Below are 19,359 nucleotides of genomic sequence, written 5' to 3'. Positions count from 1 at the left end.
GACGAGTCCAGTGACTTGTAGTAGTAGTCTGGGAGCATGCAGATGTACTGAAGCTTTTTGTGATTAAAGATGAAATACACTTGAACTTTGCAGTAGCTTAACACATTGATAACAGTAGATTTGCACTTTAAACAACACTTTTCTTTAACGCTCTCGCTCTACTTCCCTAGAGGTTATCCAGTAATGATTTCCCTTCAGTGTTGGCTAGCTGATGGGCTTACTGAAAGTGTACGATGCAGGTGTTGGATGAAGGTTGAAAATGGCTGCTGAACTAATCCTGGCTTTGAGTTCACCGGGTAGTTTAGCTCACTGTTTTGTGGAACGCTGGCCTCCAACTCAAATCTCCTCACTGCTGGAAGAACAAGGAAACGGAAAGGGGCCTCAGCAAGCCAGTAAGGTGCTAACCTTGCAGGCTTGCTGAGACACTGCGATAGTATATGGCAGAAGTTTCCATCTGGTATCCAACTTTCCAGTGCAGTGTTCTTGACGTAGCCATACCTGCTCCCCTATTTGCAGTTCTGATGCTTGGGCATTCTTATTAAAGTCTCTTGCTTGTTTTTCTCTTACTCCAACTAGACGGGTATCAAAAATTTCTTAGGCTTCCCTTAAACGTCTTTGGTGATCTTGGATCCATTCTGTTTTGGGGAAAGGATTAGTATCAGCAGAAACTTGGATTCATAGTCTGAGGTCTGTGGGCAATTTTCCTTGACGGCCAAACATAAGATAGTAATGGGTATATCCTGTAGGACAATGAGGAGTGTTATTATAGGTGTAGATGCGTTCTGGCAATAAGGTGGGCCAATGAGCTTTCTGCTTGGGTAGAAGAGTCCTTAATAATTCTAGAATTGTTTGGTTTGCTTTCGCACATAGTCCATTTCCTTGTGGATGGTATGCAGTGGTTCAGAGTTTCTTATAGTCATATGTGTCGCATAATTCTTGGAATAACTGAGATTCAAATGCGGGTCCTCTGTCAGACAAGATCTTATCCGTACATCCGTAATTCAGAACAAAGTGCTTCCACACAATGGCAGCTGCAGTTTTTGCGGTCAAGTCTTTTACTGGTATTGCAACAGTGAACTTGGTATAATGATCAATGAGAGTGAGCACATAACTAAACCCGGACTTGCTGGTTTCAGTTTTCAAATGGTCAATGGCTAAAAGTTCAAGTGGTTCACAGTTACATCTCATGGGCTCTACTTTCTGAAGATTCTGGAATTGTACAATTATATTTATAAACTTTTGGAGTCCTCCAGCAGCATAGATCTGAGGGGCAAAGAGGCAGGACTAATGCGTTAAATAATGTAACTGAGGCTGTTCTATCGCTGTATATTAAATTCTCTGATCCTTCAGTCACCAACTCCAATATAGACATCAATTCAGCCCATGCAAAGAGGATATTACAAGATATTAAACCATCACAACATGTAAAACACTTGTATTCTATCCTATTTTCCCAAAGTAAGATTAAGGCCTCATGCACACGGCAGGTCCAGATTCCACCTGCAGACTCCTGCACGGAACCCGTCCCTGACCACGGCGGTTGACCTTGTGTACCTGAGTTTGCAGGCGGCACTCTTCGCCATTGTCCACTCGGACCTCTTTTCTGCCCGATTCTCTATACTGCTGATAGTCCACACGGCTCGCCGTCAGACATGCGCTGTACAGATTTTTTTTTAACTCCTGCTTTTCCCGCGAAATCTGCAGATTATCTGCAATGTCAATTGCAGACGGGCCATGGGTTGGACGTCTTCCATTGACTTCAACGGAACCACAGGAAAATGAAGCATACTTCGATTTTTTTTTTATCCGCGAGTGGAAACAGCAATTGGTTTCCACTTGTGTGCATGAAGAATAATTTTTCCATAGCATGCTATGGAGGATTATTGCTGTGTAACCCGGAGGAGGTCACCTGCTCCGGATTCCACAGCAAAAATCTGCCCGTGTTCATGAGGCCCAACACTTAGCAATGATATAACTATAATAATCTTCATAGAGTGACAATATATTCAGTAGCACTTAGGAAAGTAACAGAGCAAGTAAAGTGACAATCAATGAGATAAAAGGAGAGAAGATCCTGTCCATAAGAGCTTACAATCCAAATGGAGTGGGAAGTGGGGCATGATAGGTTCCTGGTGCTAACTTTGTCACATGTGTTGGCAAGAGGACTATAAGTAATGTTGCGTGAATCGGTCACCTACCAGTGTCTGAAATAACACAGACATGAAGTGCACATCGACACGGGAAGCTAGTAGGGAACATGGAAAGGACATGCCTATGATGAGCACATGTTATGTACACGCCATGGACTATGCTTGTGAGAGGCATGTTAGGGGAAATGGGTTTTCTATAGAGGCTTCAAACTATGTTAGCAGCAAATTTTATGGTGCTTGACAATAAGTTCCACAGTAAATGTGCAGCACTGGAGAAGTACTGCAGAAGGGAGTAGTATGGTGTACAGTGCTCTTAATAAGTGAGCTGGCCCTTTTTCAATGTCCAGTAGTTAACCCATTAAGGACCAAGCACCATAAAATTACTGCACTTGGTCCTGGGCTTTAATCCCGGTCGATGGTAAATATACAGGGTGGGACTAAAGCTCCTGTTCCTGCAATGCCTCATTTATAGTTATTTTTTTTAAGCTAGTATATTTAGGTTAAAATAAAGTATGGGAACGGGTTCCTCATTTTGTTTTGGACGTATCAAAATATAATATGTGTTGTTTTGGATTACAGGGCACATACGGCAACGGTTTCGGTTGGTGTTGGCTTTGGGTTATGTTCTTTTTTTATGTATACATTTTTTTTTACATTTTATTCTGTAATCTTGTTTTACTTCTTTATATAATAATTTTTTTTTACTATCTATGTCCCCCATGATGTCATATAAGACCTCTGGGGGACATTCACATGTTTTGGAGTTTTTTTTATTTGACACTTTGGCATCCATAGGGGCCCCAGTTACAGGGAATCCACCCCCTGCAGTGATAATAGTTACTGGCAGAGCTGATCAGGATCTGCTAGGACCTTGCAGTTCTGCTGTAGCAGGGGATCCCGGCGGTCACATGACCGCTGACTCATATAGTGGAAGTTCGACTTTCACTTTTTAGTACATAGCACTCATTGAGCGCTGTGTACTCGGGAAAGGAGAAGGCAGAAAGGGTTAAAAAGCCCCCCTGCCTTCTCCTCTGGGCTATCAGCTGTTATTAACGGCTCACAACCTGACATGCATCTGATTGATTGCAGAAGCAGGGGCTTTAAATCCCCCACTGTATTTTAACTTTTGGCTGGGCTTACAGCCCAGGACCAAGCGCCGTAAATTTACGGTGCCTGGTCCTTAATGGGTTAAACAACTAAACTTGTCTGCTACGAAGTGAAACCAGGTTGTCTTCAACAATGATTCCAAGTTTAGTTTGGGCAATAACATGCTTGTGTCTGGAGACCTCAGGATGAGCGCCTCAATCTTGCATTTTGCTGTGGAGCAGCACACTACCCCCACTGCTGGTATGAAGGTCTGGGAGGGCATCGCATACAACAGTCAAGCACCCATAATTATATTACAAGGGCCAATGACAGCTTAGCTATATGTTCAGGACATCCTGCAGCCACATGTGTTCCTCTCATGGGGCTTCCAGGAGGCATTTTCCAGCAGGATAATGCTCGGCTGCACACACAAGGGGGTCACAGGAAGCCCCCACAACATTGCCACACTTCCGTGACTGTCTGGTCACCAGGTTTATCACCAATAGAACATGTGTTCTTGGGAGGTTGAGGCAGTGTGGACATACAGTAATCTTAAAGTGACCATCTCAGTACTGAGTGTACTTTTATTCTCGACTATTCAACAGGAGTAGATCTCTGAGAAATGTTACTGATGCAACTGCACAATCTATACTAGTGGTCTTGACCAGACTTAGCTACATGCAACCCTTGTGGTTGCATAGGACACCAGCCACCAGCTTGTAAGCGGGCACAAGGCAAATGTTGGCAGGGTGCGATCACCCTCCTTAGTTCTGCCTGGCCAGATGATGTTCTTTCTCCGTGTGGCAATGTCTTGTAGAGCTACATGAATCATCCTCCTCCTGGCTCTGTCCCCTGCCCACTGATGTTCTAAGGCGCTGCTTTCGGCCCCTTTTGCTCTTGAACCACAATTACTTAGTTTTCCTACAGCATGTATGTAATGAGGTGGATTATATGTCTTTATTTTCCATGCAAAGAAAATGAACCAGCTCAGCAGCATGAACATGACTGGACTCAATTGCAGAAGAGAGCAAGAAAAAGATTCAACCTCCATAAAATCACGGCTTTATTGAGGCATTTTAAAATACCAACAGAACATACAAAGGTGTGTCTGTATTTATGTTAAGAGTTTGGTTCTGGTACTGTATCTACCGTATATACTCGAGTATTAGCCGACCCGAGTATAAGCCGAGGCATTTAATTTTACCACAAAAAACTGGGAAAATTAGGTTCCTCGAGTATAAGCCTAGGAAGGGAAATGCATGGTCCGTGCACCATTGCTTTCAATGGGGCCACGGCTGCTGCCGGCAGCCCCATTGAAAGCAATGGTCAGCCGGCAACCCCTGCAGTGATTTTCAGGGAAGGGCTTTAAATATAAGCCGTTCCCTGAAAATTATCCCTAGCATGTGTGAAAAATAAAAAAAATCTAAACTTCCTTCTCTACCGCTGCCGGGGCTCAGGTGTATCTAGCCACTTGGGTCCCGTCACTGTAGTGAAGTTCTTTCAGCAGGCGGGAATTTGAAATCTCCACCTGCTGAAAGGGCTGCGTCTGATTGGCTGAGCGCTCAGCCAATCATAGGCAGCACTCAGCTGTCATTCAATGAATAGCTGAGTGCTGTGTCTGATTGCCTGAGGGCTCAGCCAATCACAGGCAGCACTCAGCTGTCATTCAATGAATTTAAAATCCCCGACTGCTGAAAGAACTTCATTACAGTGACGGGACCAAAGCGGCTAGACCCGCCTGAGCCCCGTCAATGGCGGACAGGTGAGTATATATATTTTTTTATATTTTACACATGCTAGGGATGATTTTCAGGGAATACCTTATATTTAAAGCCCTTCCCTGAAAATCACTGCAGGGGTGCCGGCAGTGCATTGCTTTCAATGGGGCTGCCAGAAGCAGCGGCAACCCCATTGAAAGCAATGGGAGAAACTTGTGACTCGAGTATAAGCTGAAGGGGGCTTTTTCAACATAAAAACTGTGCTGAGAAAGTCAGCTTATACTCGAGTATATACGGTATGTACTGAGCATGGTTCTGGTGCTGTACTTATGTTACAAGTTTGGTTTTGGTGCTGTTTTTGTTACAAGTTTGGTTCTGGCATTGTATTTATGTACTGAGTTTGCTTCTGGTGCTGTATTTATGTACTGAGTTTATGTTTGAGCTTTATATTATGAGCTTGGTTTGAGATTTATGTTATGAGCTTGGTTCTAGTATTGTATCTATGTCCTGAGCTTGGTTCTGGTGATATACTTATGTTACAAGTTTAGTTTTGTTGCTGTTTTTGTTACAAGTTTGGTATTGGTGCTGTATGTATGTTGTAAGCTTGGTTCCGGTAATTTATTTATTCATTGAACTGTTCTGGTGTGGATATGCTGCTATCTTGTTGCTTTCTACACAAGCAGAATACATGCAGACTGCCTATTAGTACAATATATATCATTTTTCTTATGACGAGGGTGCCACATAAAATTCTGCACAGTGCCATCTAACCTAAGCCCAGCACCGCTAGTGATTCTCCAATTTTCATCTTTAGCTGTTGCAACATTGTAATTCCCAGTCGGGAGATGCTGGATATTGTAGTTCTGCTGAAACTGGAGAGCAACAGATTGGAAATCCCTGATCTGTGTAGAATCAGAAAGGGTTTGCTCGCAGCCATTGTTTTCATGCTGGGAAGTGACATTGTAATATTGATATTGTATTGGACGTATGCGAGCGCATTTACAATACTTGGGCTCTTTAGGGTGAGCGTTACTTGCGTTTTCCATGTATCATTAAAACTGTGTAATGGTTTCAATATTTGTTCTGTAGAGAGAAGCGAGATGAAGAAAATTGCAGCTAAACGGCACTGAAGTAATGCATTATGTTCATGGCTGGGGGTTGTACATGGGGAACAATACACGGAAACAAACAGCATATTTTAACAATTACCGCTGTGTGAATTGCTTAAAAATCAGTGGAGAATATGCCTGTCATAATAATAACATCTCTCAGATTTCATTTATGGCTTCATTGTTATTATTTTGTGCCATAAAAAGATCCTGCCAATAATTTATGTCTTTTGTTCATTTGTATTTCACAAAGTGATCCAGCCATTAGGAAGATTTGTATTGTATGGTTGTGTTCCCAGCAGATGAGCTATTACCCCATCTGTTTTCTGCAGCTTACTGTATGTGAGAAGCGCTGAGGAGTCAAGCTGTGCTCCTCTTGAGTTATTAGGTGACGGTCCCTTCCTTACTACAACCTAATATGGTGTTTTATGCTTTTTTTATGTGCTGTTATGACTCCCTTCCCCGATGACTATTGAAAACAGAAGAAAATATTTTATATTAAGTAAAAATCAAGTGCAAAAGCCAAAAATAAAGGAATATCCATGAAACTTGCCTACACCCTGGACCATCATCATGACCATTTTTATTACATGGGTTGATTAGCATGTCAATCTCTGTCGGTAAAGTTTCGCTCAAGCGTTGGGGTCTATACGAAGTTTGAAGCTCAGAGACTGCTATGGGACCATGCTATGGGTTTTGCTCAAATACATGTTGAATCATGGAGGTATTCTAACCTAGATATACAAGGATAAGTGGGGGACAGTATTCTGACACAGAACCAAAAAAGGTGAATGCACTAGGGATAAGCAAGAACTTTCCTGGTGTGTCTGCAAAAGTGGCCCAAGCCTTTATGCTGCTTGAGGCGAAGTCTTAAGTGCCACCCCCCTTCCCTGCAAAAAAACAAAACAATCATTTTCAAGATACCCAACACATATATTAACCATTGAGACATGTCTGAAGTCACAAGGTAATAGTGCCCTCAGTAGTTGCTCCAAGACCCCAATCACAATAGTTCCCCCCTAATGGCCCCAATAATAATAATGACCCTGTTAGTGACTCCAGTAGTAATACTGACACTATTAGTGTTCTAATAGTAAAAGTGACCCCAATAGTGGCCCCAGTAGTAATAGCGACCACCTTGCTAGTGGTCCCAGTGACAGTGACCCCCGTTAGTGACCACAGTAGTATTAGCCAATCCTGTTAGTGGCCTCAGTAGTAATAGTGACCACCACAGTGGGCCCTGTAGTTATTGTGTCCCCCATAGTGGCCCCAGTAGTAATGGTATCATTCATTGTGGCCCCAGTATTAATAGTGTCCCCTATAATGGTTGCAGTAATAATAGAGTCCCACATAGTGGTCCTAGTTGTAAGAGTGTCCCCCATTAGCAGCCCTAGTAGTAATAGTGTCCCATGTAGTGGTCCTAATAATAATAGTGTCCCCCATTAGCAGCCCCAGTAGTAATAAGGTCCCCCATAGTGGCCCCAGTAGTCATAGTGTCCCCCATAGTTGCCTCAGTAGTGATAGTGACCCACCCAGGGGCGTAACTATAGAGGATGCAGGGGATGCGGTTGCACCCGGGCCCAGGAGCCTTAGGGGGCCAATAAGGCCTCTCTTCTCCATATAGGTAACCCAGGACTATGAGTAAAGCATTATAGTTGGGGGCCCTGTTACAGGTTTTGCATCGGGGCCCGGGAGCTTCAAGTTACGCCTCTGCCCCCCCCCCCCAGCAACCAAACAACAATAACAATATTTGGCACTTAAGCATTTAACTCACTTTCTGTGTACTTCCAGTTCAGCGGGCGCTGCTGTAATCAGACTGTGACCCCTGACCTCTCTGCCCCGGGTTTGCGCTGTATGCAGGTCAGCGACTGCGTGCAGGAATGTAGATGCCAGAGGAGCACTCAGGGATTACACTCTGATTACAGCAGTGACGGCGGGACTGGAACTGCAGAGCAATTGAGTTAAATGCTTTGTTGGGTTGCTGCCCGGTTGGCTCACAGCTGACAATTATTTTTTTTACCAGCCAATAATATAACCATTAATGTGAACCAATCAATCACTCTGTTCACATGGGGACATCTAGAACTGCAGAGAACTCTGCTAAGTCCCACAAATCCTATTCAACTTCAGTAAACTATAGAGCATAACAGAAAAGGGACATCTATTAGATCGCTAAGCAGTGGAAGTGGCATAGAATTGTTTGGTATGGAGCAAGATTAGGGACCAACTTACATCACCAGAGGGTAGAGGATCGCACTTACCCCCTTAAAATCCAAGTAGGCTAATCAAATATGATTTCTCCATTCATCAATAGACAGGAAACTCCAGAGTGGCAGGAAACCCAGACTTTTATTCTAACAGTAACAGGTGACATATTTGCCTTCTCTACAGCCAACAGTATAGTCATCCAATACATAGACAAGTCAAGAATACAGTCCTTGACCATTGGTGTCAATACAAGAGAATGCAATTTCTGGGCGCCTGTCATGGCATGTGTTCTGCATACTAGAAGTGAGCGTGTCTAGAAGGGTTACACATATCAACATATTTTCTAGCTCCTTGCCGAAGGAGTGCACGGACAAGCGTGCAACCTGGCAACCAAACAAGGATGCCAGTGAGCGCACACATGAGAGAATGTAGATAAAGTTTATATAGCGGTAACTTGCGTTCCACCGGACAACCCAAGGTGGTGTGCGTTCCATCAATGGAGAAAGCAATGTATAAGGAAAAAATGATGCTTGTAATCAACCTTTGATGGTCCAGTGCAATGCAAGCCACTGGTATATGAACTTTACCTACATTCTGTCATGCGTTCACTCACTAGCGTTCATGTTTGATCGTCAGGGTGAGCGCTTGTTTGTGCGCTCCATCAGCAAATACTTCCGGGAGCAGTTGCTAAAGTTGCGCAACATCCTCTACTCTGGACTGCTGTGTGGCCTGTACAGTTGGTAGAAGGAGCCCTGTGAGCAAAAAAGACCAGAGACTACTACAGGTAAACTGCTTTTAGCATGATACTTCTATTTAGGGCTAGTGAAAGCAAAGCTGTGATGCCCTGGCTGATTTTTGTGACCAGAGACTGAGACCCTATCAGCCCTCTAGGCCCTGTGTAGCATCTATTGTGAGTCACTATGTGAACTGTATGGAGACTGCAACCACTGTACAAAGTGCCTAAAATACATTTTCCTGTTCTGTATAGCCACTGGGGACTTTGTGCCAGATTTTTCAATGACCCTGTGGTTATGTGGTTGTATGTTATTCTGAAACTGTAACTGTAAAACACTCACCGTTGCCCTTATCCACTCTTGGCTTATTGCAACTGGCTGCTGATCGGCCTCCCCAGTGCCAGGCTCTCCCCTCTCCAATACATTCTCAATGCGGCAGCCAGGCTCATCTTCCTGTCCAGCCACAACTCAGCAGCTCTGCCCTGTGCCATCACTGCACTGGCTGCCCATTAAATACAGAATTTAATTTAAACTCATTACCTTCATCCACAAAGCTCTCCATGGCACCACGTCGCCCTACATTGCCTCCCTCATCTCAATCCACAACCCAGTCTGCACCCTCTGCTCCACTAACGAAATCAAACTGAGTGCCCCTTTAACTTGAACCTCTCATTCCAGCCTCCAAGACTTCTCCAGAGCAGCACCAGTCTTCTGGAATGCACTACCCAAAACTATCCGGGCAATCCATGACTCACACAACTTCAGGCGTGCTCTAAAATCGCACCTCTTCAGGGAGGCATACCATATCTCCTACACCAAACCTTCTGTACTCTGCCTGATAACATGCTCCTTGTCCTAGTGATTACAATTCCTGCTAGCCATAATCGACCACCCCCTGCAAATTTACCGATTCAGCCACTATACGGCTTAAGTCTGACCATTGTCTGTGTGTATAGCATCCCTCACTCTCCACCTCGCCATACCGTGCACATCTCCAGCCCCTTTACCTTCTGTATCACCCCATTATTTGTAGTATGTAAGCTCGGTGGAGCAGGACCCTCACCCCTACTCTTTCCATCAATTGATTACTTCATGTAACCGTGGTTTTGTTTCTGTTCCCCCTTTCTTGTAAGCGCTGCGGAATATGTTGGCGCTATATAAATAAAGATTATTAGTAACTGCGAAGCCGAATGTACTCATCAGAAACTGTAACTGCCAAGTGTTAAAGGAGATGTCTCGAGGAAGCAGTGATTTTTTTTTTTGCCCAGTCCCCCTAATTAAACATACATTACTAATTACCCCTGTAAATTACTTTTCTAGCTGGTTCGTACTTACCGTTCCAGCGTTTCAGTAACTTATAAAAGTTTCCCCAAGATGGCCGCCGGCTCTTTCCCCGTCGCTCGCTGCAGCCCGACGTGCGCGCTCCCGAGACGCTGCCAGCTGTGTCTCCATGGCAACCGGACGCCCCGCAGCCGCCGACCAGACGCCCAGCAGCCGCCGACCAGACGCCTCGCAGCCGCCGACCAGACGCCCCGCACCGCCAGGCAGCAGGTAACCGGCGCTAGCCCCCGGCTCCCCAGCGCTACGCTCCCGGCTCCCCAGCGCTAGACCCTCAGCCCAGGTGAAGGCCCCGGAGCCCAGCGCTGGGCTCCGGGGCCTTCACCTGTCAGTGAACATCACCCCCGGCCTAGCGGCAGCCCCCCCCGGCCTAGCGGCAGCCCCCCCATCGCAGCGGCAGCCCCCCCCGGCCTAGCGACAGCCCCCCCATCGCAGCGGCAGCCCCCCCCCGGCCTAGCGACAGCCCCCCCATCGCAGCGGCAGCCCCCCCCGGCCTAGCGACAGCCCCCCCATCGCAGCGACAGCCCCCCCATCGTAGCGGCAGCCCCCCCATCGCAGCGGCAGCCCCCCCCCCCCGGCGCAGCGACAGCCCCCCCGGCCCATCACTTACCTGGACAGCTGGACGGCAGGACAGCTGGACGGCAGGACAGCTGGGCGGCTTCTCCGGCAGCTCGGTAGCTCTGCACCTTCCTCTAACAGAGGAAGGTACAGAATGGCCGCTCCAGCGCGCTCCCGAGCAGTGACAGCTCATCTGCGCATGCGCAGAAGAGCTGTAGCGGGGAGCACACTGAAGCGGCTCGTGCTGAATGGAGAAGACCGGACTGCGCAAGCGCGTCTAAAAAAGCAAGCTGCCGGCGAATTTAGACGGAACCATGGAGACGAGGACGCTAGCAACGGAGCAGGTAAGTGAATAACTTCTGTATGGCTCATATTTAATGCACGATGTATATTACAAAGTGCATTAATATGGCCATACAGAAGTGTATAACCCCACTTGGTTTCGCGAGACCACCCCTTTAAGCCATTATCTGTAATCACCAAGTTTTGTGCACATAAAAAAGTGTAACCACTAAGCTAAGTGTGACTGTTGTTACCATCATGCTTGCTGTCTTCAACCAGAATTAAGTTCTGTTGCATTGATTGTTCCTTGTCTGATTCCACTGCTGCACCAGCCTCAAGTGGAGTTGAAATTAATTGTAATGATATTGGATCTTACCGCATTTGTCTTCAACTTATGATTCTCTAGCCGTTTCAAACCTGCAAGAATGCCATGACTGCTAGCTGTAGTTTTAGAATATCTGGAGTGCCACACATGGGAGACCACTGCTTGAGGGCCCCTCCATTTCACATTATGGAGATCAGCTCTTCTGTATGCCTTTTTTGATCAAACGGAAGTTCACATCTTTGCACAATGAACAGGGAAAACAGTTCTTAAAGGAGTTGTCTCAGTATAAACTATTGATGGCTTATCCTTTCAATAGGCTATCAATAGTAGCTAGGTATGGGTCTGCCACCTGGGACTTCCTCTGATCAGCTGTTCTGTGGCATGGTTCCCCCCTGCACTGAGCTATTTTTACGGAAAGCTGACAGCTCTGTTCCTACTGCAGTGGCCAGGTTTGGTATAGCCAAAGGTCCCACTGAAGTGAATGGCCTGCAATACAAAACCTGGATGGAGATGTCTGCTTCCTGCAGAAATTAGCTTAGTGCATGAGCACACCAACCAGACAAACAGCTGTTGGTGAAGATATTGATGGTCTATCTTGAGGATGGGCCATTAATATTTGCAACTGGACAACCACTTTAACATTTCCTTTGGGAATGTTTTCCCTCTCACTTTGTCCGATCTTCCATAACATGATTGTTGCAAACCTACCCTTTCGGATTCCACTGACGTGTTTTTACCACCATCGCTAGCCTTGCAGCAGGGAGAGTAAGACGTTTGGCAGTAAGGGGTGGTCCATTGGAATTACCCTATACTGCCCTTAGTTATATATGTTACTGTCCTGATGTGGTTTGTCTTTGTTGCTGATCCTGAATTTGAATTTGTTACTTCCCTGACTACTCTTTAGACTCACCACGGTACTACATCTTGGTCTTGCCTGATCTCCATTACCTGACTTTCTTTTTTTGGCCATAGCAAAGCTTCTGAGACCCATTCTCGTTGTATCTGTTCCCACTAGACATTTTCGAGAGAATCAAACCAGAAACATTTAGGACATCTCAAATCTGGGGTCCACTAAGTATCTAGATCTAAATGTAAACAATAAGAAAGGTCTACTCAAAATATCTGTAGGTGGACTGGTTAATTTTTTTTCTTGAGATAAATCATTAGTTCTTCGACAGTTGCCCAACAGTTCCCCATTGGAAAAGTTCCTTACGACAAGTCTACCGATGTTTCTGTTTTCCAATTGTTTGAGTCAATAATTTGTAACAGATGATATAATTATACAATGGAGCCATCTAGCTTAACACACCTATGATTATCAGCAGATGACACATGTCATAGCTATGTGTTACCTATTTTACACCTGATATGTTTCATTTCCGCACCTATCCACCTGCCTTTTTGTGCTTTTCTACTGTCAATCTCTGGCATTCTTCCCCCGTCTATTGCTTAATCTATTATAATAATCCCAAAGCCTTCGTGTTTCCTCGTTCTTCAGCAGACAATCCTTTTCATCTTTTCTTCTTCAGCAGACAGGCAAATATCTTGGGCACATATTGTTTACCTCAGATTCAAACAGTATTTAACTTGTCAGAATCGGGCAGCTTGATTTTCGCCTGGAAACTCTCCTCTGAATTTGCTTTTCCACCTTTGATGTTCAATAAGGTCTACTCAAAATATCTAGCATTTTTCCCCCCTCCCTTGGCATCTCCCAGTTAAGTGCTGGCATAGTATTAAAGTTAAAGGAACAAAAAGAAATAAACATGTTCACATTTACAATGAATTCCAGTGTTTCCCACAATATTAGAGATGCTGAAGTGAAAGATTAAAGACATTGCGCAGATAGCAGTGTCTAAAACTTCACGAAAATATGTTCTCAAGTTTCATAAAATTCACCCACAGCATAAATAAAAGAACATGCATATTACACCTGGGAACATGGGGTTGTCCGCTAAGAGCAATTACATTCTGTAGGTCCTAGGCCACATGGGGGTGATAAACTCGCCTACCAAAAGTAATTGGATACCTGAGCACTTATTTCCATATGTTAATACTTTGTAGGCCTCTTGTTGCCCTAATGACATTGGATATTCTCAGTGGCATATTTTCTACTAATAATAATACAACAGATACATTTCAACTGATATTTCCCTCCATTCATCCTGCAAACATTTGTCGAGTTCTCTCAATGAAAATGGACACTTCACTTTGTCCCAAAGATGTTCAGTAGGGTTTAGGTCGAGACTCTGTGCAGCCAGTACAATTGTGGAACAGTCTCAAACCAACATAAAACAGCATTGGATTTGTGACAAGGCGAGTTGTCTTGTTGGAAGAGTGGTTGACTAGAGATGAGCGAACGTACTTGTTTAGGGCGATTTTACAATCGAGCACTGCTTTTTTCGAGTAACTGACTACTCGGGTGAAAAGATTCGGGGGGGGGGGGGGGGGGCGTCGGGGGTGAGCAGGGGGTTGCAGAGGGGAGGGGGGGGGGAGAGAGCTCCCCACTGCTACACCCCGCTCCACCACGCCGCCCCCCGAATCTTTTCGCCCGAGTAGTCAGTTACTCCAAAAAAGCAGTGCTCGATTGCGAAATTGCCCTAAACAAGTACAGCATATTATTGTCTATAATGTCAAAGTACATTTCCGTATTCATGGTTCTTTCACTACAACCAATGGACTGAGACCATGTCATGTAAAACATCTTCAGACCATAAAGGAACCTCCGCCGTACTTAACTGTTGGCACAACACACTCAGGCAGAAAGGCGTTCCCGAGCCAAGACATCTTCCAGAGAGAACTTTCCAAATGTTTGTAGAATGGATGGAGGAAAATACCAGCTGGAGTGTAAGAGAGGTTAGTAGAAAGTATGCCACAGATAGTATCCGATGTCATTAGGACCCAAGAAGCTCCACTAAGTATTAATATAGGGAAATAAATACTACTTTTCGTAGGATAGTGTACAGTGTATAGGAGTATAAAAGGATTCACTTATCTACTACATTTGAGAATCCGTAGCGGGCCTGATTTTCCACATGGACATGAGGCCTAAGGACTGCAGTAAGGGGATATACGTACATCTTGCTTATGCTTCTTTGTTTCAGAGAACGCTGAGGATTCAAAGCGAAGAACCATTTGGAGGAATGGAGAAAGAGCATACTACTGTGAACATCGAATTGTGCTGTCAATAATCTATGGATAAAGTTGTTTTGTTCGAGTGGTCACTCTCTATTAATATAATGAAAGCTACAATAACCTCTAAATGTTAGATTTCTCTAATACTCTTGAGTGGCCAAAACCTCAAGGTCAGACTTGTCATTTGTGTTCTACTGTTAGACTTTAGGCAGCCATACACATTATATAACTGTAACTATAATGCTTGTTTAGGCCCACTTACACATTAGGGTAAAGTTGTCTGACCCCACCGATTTTGGCAAGCCTAGCCTGAGTATTATATGTATATGGAGGCCTATTGACTCTCTCCTGATAGATAATGTCAGGGGAAGGAAGGATCGAGCATGCTAAATTTTAATGTCCCATCCTTTTGTCCTCCCTAGAGATAAGCTGCCCTCTATAGAGATAAGCTGCCATCTAATGTGCCTGGTAGTGGCTTACTCCCCTCTGTACATGAAAAACATATTAACACTCAGCTGAACCGAGCATTCATGTATATGAGGAAATCAAGAGAAATAGCTGTCAGCCGAAGAAGCATTGAGCTAACATCTGTTAAAGGTATATGGACAACTTTAGACTGACAGCTATTCCCTTTAACTACATCATAACTATGTATGTTTATTTCATTTGGGAGAAGAGAATAAGCTACTGCCAGATTCCTGTACGAAGGTTAGATCATGTTTATGGGGTCCTCCGACAGATGTCAAAGCAGATTCGGGAGGACCTGAAACAAATTAAATTATCAGCTAATCCCTTCAAACTCAACAGGTTTGGCCAAGTTTTGTCTAGTGCACATGGGCATCTTAATAAGCCAGATCCCAACACTTGTCTAATAGGCTCCTTAAAGTGTAACTGCACTTTTTAGAAAACTTCTGACACGTCATAGTGAAATTACCATACGTTTTGATAGGTAGTGGGACCAGGTGCTGAGGCCCCCAACTGTCAGGAGCAAACTGCATTGATACTCAAGCAAGGCAATGAATGAAGTCCAAAGGACCCATCTTCAGAATCAATAGTTGATCGCTGTAGTCTGCTACTCAGGACCCTGACTGATCATCTGTTCTGGCGACTGCTGTCACTGGCAAACTCCACAGGGTACGAAGTAGAAGCAGATCACTCCAACCCCTATATAGTGGCCGGTACTGGTAATTGTAGGCATAGATCCTATTAAAATCAATGAGAGCTTTGCCTGGAATTACCAGCAGCGTCCTCTACATAGGGTCGAGAACAAGCTGCTTCCGGTCGGTACATTGTGTTTGTTAGCGGGTTCCAGAACAGCTGAGCGGTTTGAGTTCCGAGCGGATCAACTATTGATGACCTATCCTGAGCATCAATAAAAAAAATGCCTGGAAAACCCCTTTATCTATTGTATTGTCACAGTATAGTATAGCGCACTAATAAAGCATACCAATTGGATCATAAGGCTGTCCAGACCGAGACCCCAGCAACTAGCCCAACTTCCGAAAATATATAGAAGGACATACTAGAAGAGCGAGATGCAGGCAGTTTTATGATTGGTCCACTATGTAGCACCTATGCCATCTTGTCTGCCTCCACAAGGAGAAACAGTACCACCCAGAAGTTTTCTAAAAGTTTAGTTACTCTTTAACCATCTTTGGTGTTCTAAGCAACTTTAAGAAATGTCTAATCTATATGATAAATATGGTGGCTGCACCTGCGCAAGGCCTCGGGACCTTCTTCCATCGAGTTTAGGTCTCCGACATGATGATAAATCTGCCTCATTGTTCTTCAGTTATTGTAACATTCCAGACACTTTTTCTCTTTTTCCTTGAAATTCTCCAATCCACAGCTATGTGCGCTCGGTGGGACACTGAGATTAACATCAGTTCATGTTGCAGAAAGAGTCTTGAAAACATGTGAAGCTCGGCTTTTAAACCTCCATAAAGAAATCAATATAGAGAAAGTGTGACATAAATAATATTTCAATACTGGTAAAAATCAGGCTTGTGTGAAGAAGTGAAACCTAAGGCCAAAGAAAGTCTATTATTATCATTGGTAGGGTTTCAGGAACAATATTTGAGTTCATGTCATGCTGTGATAATTCACATAGGTAGCCTTGGCACGGCAATTTGCTTTGCTATTTAATTCAATAATTTTAATATGACAGCATCACGGGAGTTAGTGTGTTTAACCAAACCACACGTTCTAAATAAGGAACGGGAATTTCTAAGATATTGTGTGAAAGACTCACTTATTCCTAATAGACTTTTGTTTTAGCCGAAGCGTTGCTATTGTCACAAAGCATGACATTTAATGGACATCATCAGCAAAAAGCATTCCTCAGTAGTTTTTTTTAAACCCCGAAGCCTGTGATTTGCTATGTGACTAAAGAACAATCCTATTAATGGTCTTCTCCACAAACAGTTGGCTGTACATGGTCAATTTCCATTGAACTCTCGAAGAGGTACGGAAATAGTCAAGGAGGCATAATTAGCTTTTTGAACATGTCACATTACGAAAAGTGACCATGTAGGTATGGCCAATTGTACATCAAGGAAAAGGTACTATGTGCGGTTATTCTTGGGAGTTTGTGCCATATAAAATTGATTACACTATAGGGTACTGGAGCTGGACTTTCCTTTGGTAGAACCATGTGAAAAGCTGGCCAGTGATCAGTGCACGTTGAGCGCTCATAGCATCCCGTCTTCACTTTCACAAGAATGCCCAAATAAATGGAGATTGCCAACTAGAAGTGAGCAGAGACGAAAAACAATGACGATAGCAGATGACGGTGCCATGGACTGGGATGAGGATCAAGCTGCAGGACACGTAAGACCGGTCTCTAACAGTATAGTGTGCACCTTATAGTGACTATCATGGATGGATATGGACTGGGGGAGTACCAACTTAAAGGGTCTGTAGTGAAGTGGATTATTTTGATGCATTGGTTCTGGCTAATCGAGCTAGTAAACAATACTTTGTATAAGAGAGACAGGGCACTTTGAATTGGCGTTATGTGCCGATCAGTGATGGTCTGTGTACTGTGCAGTCGCTATGATATATTTTGGACACCTACAGTGTGCGAGTTTGTGATGTTCAAGTTATGCCACGGATCTCTGAGAGTCCAGTAGGCCGAATTATGGAGAATGATAGATAGTTACAAGTGAAGTCCGATCCACAAAGTGCCTTTGCCATTCTGATATAGATGTATATATTTATGTCAGTGTGAATGCCTATTAAATTCGTGATGTTTAAGTAAGACACACCCTTCGATGGAGTGAAGTAAAACCACCAGCGTGTTAATAAGGTTTAATCGTTTGCAGATAAAAATACTGCCTCCCATATCTGCAACTTGGACACCTAACCCATGACCTCTTTCACACTAAGGAGTGCTTGTTTTACCTTGTTGAATCCATGCCATGAAGAATCTAGGCTATGCTTTAGCCAAAGTGTGGAGTTTAACCCGTACTAGAAAGTTGTGCCTTAAAAACTAGCTACCACTCAATGTATTTCACTTGCACATAGAAAAGAGAAGAACTAACTCGGTGCTGTCATGATTTTAATGAAATCAATATAAGACCACCACAAGCAGGGTCGTTCTGCATTGCCATGGTCACTCTGTGCAGTTAATGGCACATCCATACGACATTGCATATTCTCCTCTACAAGCAAAGCTTCTTTAATACATAGTAACATAGTATGTAAGGCCGAATGAAGACAATGTCCATCTAGTCCAGCCTGATGGACTAGATGATGCTCAACGGGACATGATACAATTTTCCTTGTTGGCTTTTATATGGAATCTCACACATATCCTCGCAGTTTGCTTGTGCCAAGTAATTAATTTCTTGCCTATCCACAAGATTGATGATCAGTGGAGTCCAACTGCTGGGATCCCCACAGATCCCAATAACGAGGGTCCAGTCGGTCCCTGAGTGAAAAGGGTGGAGGTTGCGCAGGCATGCCGTCACTTCATTCACTTCAACGACAGTGCCAGAGATTGCTGAAGTACTTGAACTCCACTCTATTCACTCAGGGACTGACTGGACCCTCGTTGTCGGGATCTGTGGGGATTCCAACAGTTAGACCCCAATGATGAAAAAAGTTGTCCTCTATCCTGAGGATAGGGGGTAATATTTTAAATAGGCACAACCCCTTTAATTCACGGGCATATGCAGGTGCAAAGAGCAACATAGAAATATATGGCTGTCCTATTATGGCTTTGTCTAATTAGATGGTTGTATAGAGCCATGATATAGCCATGAGTCTAGCTAAGTGACCAATACATCCTATATAGTGATCTAGAGGATCAATAAAGGTTAGTTCTATGGGGGTTTGACCACAAGGTCCCCAACGCTCATGTCTGTCCCCAGTTATTACTCTATGGAGGCAGGCAGATGCTTTTCCAGTGGTCAGACCCCTACTAGCGCGTAGCTATACGTTAACAGCTGAAAAACCCCTTTAACCCTTTCCAATCCAATTTGTATCCTGGTTTTCCTAGGGGGCTTACTCTTTCTCTGCCGTTATACAGCGGCACTATCTGCTGGTTAAAGCCAGTACTGCATGAGGTGACACGTTGGATAGGCTCCGACAGCAGAGAGGCTGGCAATATACAGTAAGAGAACCCCAACGGACGTCTTCCAACATCGGAGCTGTACAGCCCTAAACCATAATGTCTTCAGACGTCAGACAGTGGATTGGAAAGGATTAATAATGTTT

This window comes from Eleutherodactylus coqui, chromosome 1 (assembly GCF_035609145.1).
Source record: "Eleutherodactylus coqui strain aEleCoq1 chromosome 1, aEleCoq1.hap1, whole genome shotgun sequence".
In the NCBI taxonomy this organism is placed as follows: domain Eukaryota; kingdom Metazoa; phylum Chordata; class Amphibia; order Anura; family Eleutherodactylidae; genus Eleutherodactylus; species Eleutherodactylus coqui.
Note: the sequence above shows the minus strand (reverse complement) of the source record.